Source organism: Mesoplodon densirostris, chromosome 4 (assembly GCF_025265405.1).
Source record: "Mesoplodon densirostris isolate mMesDen1 chromosome 4, mMesDen1 primary haplotype, whole genome shotgun sequence".
Lineage (NCBI taxonomy): Eukaryota > Metazoa > Chordata > Mammalia > Artiodactyla > Ziphiidae > Mesoplodon > Mesoplodon densirostris.
The window spans coordinates 65,779,007-65,785,532 of NC_082664.1; the positions used below are offsets into that span (position 1 = coordinate 65,779,007).

The 6,526-nt window shown below is 42.8% G+C and overlaps 1 pseudogene; it reads right to left on the reverse strand.

The window, feature by feature from the left end:
• Positions 1 to 3,808: 3,808 nt before the first annotated feature.
• Positions 3,809 to 6,028, reverse strand: LOC132488078 (nuclear receptor coactivator 4-like; annotated as a pseudogene).
• Between the last annotated feature and the right edge of the window lie 498 nt (positions 6,029 to 6,526).

The following is a 6,526-nucleotide window of genomic DNA, read 5'->3' on the forward strand; positions in this document are numbered from 1 at the left end:
CCCTTAAAATTCAAAGCAAACGCGGCGCCCCTGAGAGTTTGCTGGGACCCCAGGGAGCCTTCACGGACGGTTTGGGAAATGATTTACAGGTCCTCCATTCACAGGCCCTGACCACTTATTCAGCCTCATCTTGTATCTCTCTCCTTGTCTGGAACATTGTAGCTCCAGCGGCCTTTTATTTTCCCCCAAAGGTCAAGCTCCTTCCTTGCTCAGTCTTCTTTTCATGCTGTTGTTTTTTCAGGGGACTCTTCAACCAGAGAAACCTTCCTCAATTTCCCTAAACTATATCAGGACCCCCTGTTAATTTCTCACTAGACTACAGGATCCATGAAGGCAGGGACTGTGTCTGTTTTGTTCATTTTATACTCAGCGCCAAGCACATTTTCTGGCGCACAGTAGAAATTCAATACTTAGAAAACAAAACTACATTCCTGACATGCTTATTGAGAAATTAATTTTCAGACGCACCAGTAATCTAGTTGTGAAATACAAGAGAAATTCCTTTCTCGTTGTCAATTTAATTCGTCAGCAAGCAATCATAAATCTGAGAGTTAATAGCATTTTAGAATGTCATTGCCAGCATACCTATAACAGCATTTAAAAAACAAATTTAAGGGAAAGAATAATCTTTTCAGCAAATCGTTCTTAGACAACTGGATATCCACAGGCAAAAGAATGAAGTTGGACCCCTACGTTGACATACTAAAAAATTAACTCAAAATAGATCATAGACCTATCTGTGAAGCTGGAACTGTAAAATTCTTAGAAAAAACAAAAAACAAAAAGCATGGGAGTAAACTTTATAAACCTAGATTAGGCAATGGTTTCTTATAACACCAAAAGTACAAGCAGCAGAAGAAAAACTAGATAAACTTGACTTTATCAAAATTTCAGTTTTCAGCTTCAAAGGACACCATTAAGAAATATAATATTCTGGGCCTCCCTGGTGGCGCAAGTGGTTGAGAGTCCGCCTGCCGATGCAGGGGATACGGGTTCGTGCCCCGGTCTGGGAGGATCCCATATGCCGCGGAGCGGCTGGGCCCGTGAGCCATGGCCGCTGAGCCTGCGCGTCCGGAGCCTGCGCGTCCGGAGCCTGTGCTCCGCAACGGGGGAGGCCACAACAGTGAGAGGCCCGCATACCGCAAAAAAAAAAAAAAAAAAAGAAATATAATATTCTATATCAACTATACTTCAACTTAAAAAAAAGGATACCATTAGGAAAGTGAAAAGACAGCCCACAATCCACAGAATGGGAGAATGTTTCTGCAAATTATATGTCTAATAAGGGACATATCCAGAATACATTTTAAAAATCTCTTACAACTCAATAAAAAGACAAATAACAATGAAAAAAATGGACTAAGGATATTAATAGACACTTCTCCAAAGAAGGTGTACAAATGGCCAATAAGCACATGAAAAGATGCTCAACATTAACCGTTAGGGTAATCTACATCAAAACCACAAGAAGATACCACTTCACACTCACAGGGATGGCTAAAATAAAAAAGACAAACAATAGCAAGTGTTGGTAAGGATATAGAGAAATTGGAACCCTTGTACATTGTGGGTGAGATTGTAAAATGGTGTGTCCACTTTGGAAACGTTTGACAGATGGTTAAAAATGAAGTTACCATATGACCCAGTAATTCCATTCCTAGGTGTATATCCCAAAGAAATGAAAATATATGTTCACACAAAAATTTGTACACAAATGTTCATGGTAGCAATATTCACAATAGCCAAAAAGTGCAAACAACGGAAATGCCCATCAACTGATGAATGGATAAAGCAAATGTGGTATATCCAGGCAACAGAATATTATTTGACCATAAAAAAGAATGAATTACTGACATATACTACAACATGGATGAACCTTGAAAACATTATGCTAAGTGAAAGAAGTCAGCCACAAAGGACTACATATGATTCCATTCGTCTGAAATGTTCACAACAGGAAAATCTACAAAAATCTAGATTAGTAGTTGCCAGGGACTGAGGGGAGGAGGGGATGTGGAGGGACTGCTAATGGATATGGGGTTTTCTTTTGTGGGGTGATTAAAATGTTCTAAAACTAGATTGTGGTGATGGTTGCACAACTGTGAATATACTCAAAAACATTGAATGGTGCACTTTAAAATGATGAATTTTATGGTATGTGAACAATATCTCAACATAGCTGTTATTAAAAAAACACTTTTTTTTTGGCTGTTATGCTTTTAATGGAGGGAGGTACAAAATGCATCAACGCAAAACAGTGTTTTACATACTCATTAGCATAGTGATTAATGTTAATTTAGTGATACACAGTGTGTTAAACCTCAAAAACTACAAAGTTTCCTGCAACCTAAGATAATGGAAAGGCTCCTTAAGTTTTTACCCACCACCTTTAGTTTTAAAGTTCTAAATGGTTATCTGGGGGAACTAAAAAATAATAGGCTCGTTTCAGCTGTGGTTCAAAAATTCTAAGGAAGTTGTATGGCAATGACACTGGGACTGTGAAGTTTCCCCAAAAGGGCTTTCTAGATGACCACATCACAAACTTTTAAAGTATTTCCAATAACATATAGGCAAGTTGAGCGGCTTGATAGTTTAAAAGCCTGGAAAGCAACTAAGATGTCTCATCTTACAGAATTTTAAAACATGATATAAATACCATTTCTCTCCTACAGAGAAACTTTTTAAAGCACGGACATAACTTTAAGGATACTAAGGAAACATCAATAGTCTTCATAAAGCTTCAATAAACACCCCAAGGCACAGTGTTCAAAACAGCCTATTCACTAAAATGTCACTGCATTGTAAGGTATAGGTATGCTATGCTTGCAGTGAGAGGGCATTTAATTTATGCCTAGTTAAAAGCACCAGGTGTCCAGTTCAGCTTCCATTTACACAGGATGCACCAGTAACACTTAGGATAGTGAATAATTCAAGTACTACATTTCCAACATGTCTTGCCTTTTGCTTTTTGATTAGTCAGCACTGGGGCTCTTCTGCCTGTAGTTCTTCAGAATATTTTGAAAGAGGCTAGGATTACCCTGAATATAGTCTTCAAGCAATATGGAGCCCTTCTGAAAGAGCTATCTAGGTACTTAAATAATAACGTTTAGAGACGGGAATTAAGATGAAACTTGCAATAGCTGAGTTTGTTTCAAAAAAAGAAAAATAGAATCTGGCATGTAAGCTAAAATGTTTTGTAATTAATGTCAAAAATTGCCAAGATTGTTAATACATGTTTTGGTAAGAAAAAACCACTATACTGTCAAGGTTAATTATTTGTGTGAAATATATTATATTATATTAAAAGATATTAAATTATATTAATTAAACAGAAGAATTCACCGTTAATGGAAGAAAACCCACAACAAGGGAAGCATCCAAAGAAGGGCAATCAAAACGTTAGGTAAGTTTACTAGTATTAGAATACATCAACACACCTTGATTATAGAACTGTTTCATTTTTAAAACTACAGTGCTTTAATGTACTTCTAACAACAACCCAAACTAAGGAGCCATGGAGGCTTATGAAAAAGACCTACCCACTACGATGCTGTGTTTCTAGTGTAGGGGTGAATTAATACTTCTGTTAGAAGAAACTGAATCACCTCAGCGTCAACAAACAGCCTTTTTCTTTTACACAGTAACTCATAATTTGATGACTTATTATGTCTCTTCACTAGTTCAAAATTAGGCAGAAAAGGAACTACATCAGACCCAGAAATGCAATGATTTGGCAAGCTGCAGCCACTCAGCTCATGGATTTGTGATAATCTGCAGAAAACTGGCTTGACTCTAGTACTCCATTCCTTCATATCTGTAGAGGAGTTCAATACAACCATTTTTCTTTATCAACTTTAAGCTGCATACAGGCAAAGAGATCACACACTGCTGGGAGGCCGTAACGGTCTGGGGGAAAGTTGTGCTCCTCCTGTAGGAGCGAATTAAGTAATACTTCCTTGGCCTTCTTTTTTTTTTTTTTTTTCCGGTATGCGGGCCTCACTGTTGTGGCCTCTCCCGTTGTGGAGCACAGGCTCCGGACGCGCAGGCTCAGTGGCCATGGCTCACGGGCCCAGCCGCTCCGCGGCATGTAGAATCTTCCAGGACTGGGGAACGAACCCGTGTCCCCTGCACCGGCAGGCGGACTCTCAACCACTGCGCCACCAGGGAAGCCCCCTTGGGCTTCTTTTGAAGTAGCCATTTGTCTTCTCCTAAGGATAACTGGCTAAGATTTCCCGTCTTCTTTCCTGGCAAGACCCAGTCAGCTGGGTTAAAGGGACACCAGGAAGTGGCCAAGTGGCTTGTAAGCTTTGGTATGCCACCTCTGTCCTCTGTAAGAGGCACTTCCTTGGGACATCCTTCTTTGCATGGGGGGGTAATGAGCCACTCTGACAAGGGACTGTTCCTTATGACTTGGAAGGAATCAGCAATTCTAGAAGAAGCCATTGCCTTTGGTGCCTTAGCTTGTTCTGTTTCCTCTCTTCTGGATGGACAGAGCCACATATTCAGGGAATCTTTATGTTTCTCAGGTTCAGGTTTCTGTTCCACAGGCATACCACTTTTATCCTTTCCTTCTTTCTTCAGAAGCCATTTACACAGAGCTTCCTTCTCAAAATTTTCATCACACACGCACTCTGCAAAGCTTGTACAGGGCTCATTGGCTTTGCAGACCTCCTCTACTTTACATGGGTCTTGATGATTCTGGACAAGCCAATCCTCAGTAATCATGCTGGGAGTGGACAAGGGGCCTCCAAGTGGTCATTCAGGCACTTCAGATTGCCCAGATTCTCAATCTCCACACTTTTGGGCTGTTTACCCTGACAAGTGGTACAGGAATCAGGCTTGACGAGCCAATCATTCACACCATAGGACTCCTGGAACACCTGGAACAAGAGCTTAAACTTCTCACTGGTTTCACAGCTGCCATTCCCAGGCTTCTCAAGCTTATGGGATTCCTGGGGAGTCACCAGCCAATCAGAAAGCTCCACCTCATCTTGATCAAGAAGCACTAGATCTCCAACCTTTTCAATTTCACTGGAGTAAGAACTGGTAGTAGAATAGCTGTTACACTTTTGGTAACTTGTTTCCCAGCAAAAGAGACTTCTTGTTGCTGACTCTTGTGGAGCCAGTTTTCCAAGCCCTTTAGGATGCCCCAGACATTACTGAAGAAATTGCAGGCTCTAGCAGAAGTCTGACTATTCTCCAAGGTTCTGCTTTTGGGTGAGCCAGTCCTGCAGATTGGTACTGGGCATATAAGGAGCCTGGCAACCGCTGGCAGGTTTGCTTCCAAGGAGCCATTCGCTGAGAGGGACCGCTGTGGTGCCGGATGCTGACTTCTGCTCTGGCAATGTGATGTAGCCTCTTTTCTCCAGGAAGGGCCCAATATTTGTTGAACTAGCATGAGCCATCAGGTGCTCAGGAATTTGAAGGGTCTTGAGAGACCCAAACGTGGTGATTGCCTGGTGCAGGGCAGTTATTATCGGTTTCAAAGAGCAGGACAGTCGAAGCTTCAGGTTTTAGGGTCCAACTGCCCAGTCTCTCCGGGCACACAGAGACTTGATTGGCTAGATCTTTGTTTTGGGTGCACTCCAGCTGATGAATAAGACAATTGAACTGGCCCAGTAACCAGTAGAATTGTTGGACCTGCTGCTGAAGCATCTCCTCTTTAAGCTGCTAGATGAGACCTACCTGTTCATACAGCCACACCTCATGGCTTTGAAGGCATTCCCGGTGATGACTTATGCAGCTGTGAATCTGGGCTTTGGCCTCTCGCAAGTTATCTTTAATTTGCTGTTCAGCCCGAAGAACTCCACCAAGTCCCTCCGTGCATCTCCACACCTCAGAAGGCTTCTTTACTACTGGAGCAGCCACTCTGGTCTGTGAGGTAATCCTCTGCTCCCTGTTCCTCCTTGCAGGCCAGGTCGCCACCCTGCGAGCTGCCCAGCAAGCAGGACGCTGCTTTCTCCGGGACCAGGGTGACAAAGTTTCCCCAAACCCGTAGGCTGTGCCCCGCCCGTGAGCCTGGCAGCATCCGACGGGCGGGCCGGAGCACGCACAAAAAAAACACCTTTGAAAAGTATTTATTGTCTCCCTTATGCCCTGTAGAATACAATTCTGACTGTACAGTTGCATACAAAGCTCACAAGAACTCGTACCTCCTACCACTCCATCTCCATTCTCTACCAAGCTCATAGGCTCCAGTCGTAGCTAGCAACTTGGGGTTTCTTGTGCTTTATACTGGTACTGCTGAGGCTTTGTACATTTGGTTCCCTCTGCTTTGAATGTCCTGTCCCTATCTGCCTAGTTAACTTCCACTTATCCCTTAAGACCCAACTCTTGGGACTTCCCTGGGTGCAGTGGTTAAGAATCCGCCTGCCAATGCAGGGGACACAGGTTCGATCCCTGGTCCGGGAAGATCCCACATGCTGCAGAGCAACCAAGCCCATGCGCCACAACTACTGAGCCCACGCTCTAGAGCCTGCATGCCACAACTACTGAGCCCACGTGCCACAACTACTGAAGCCTGCAC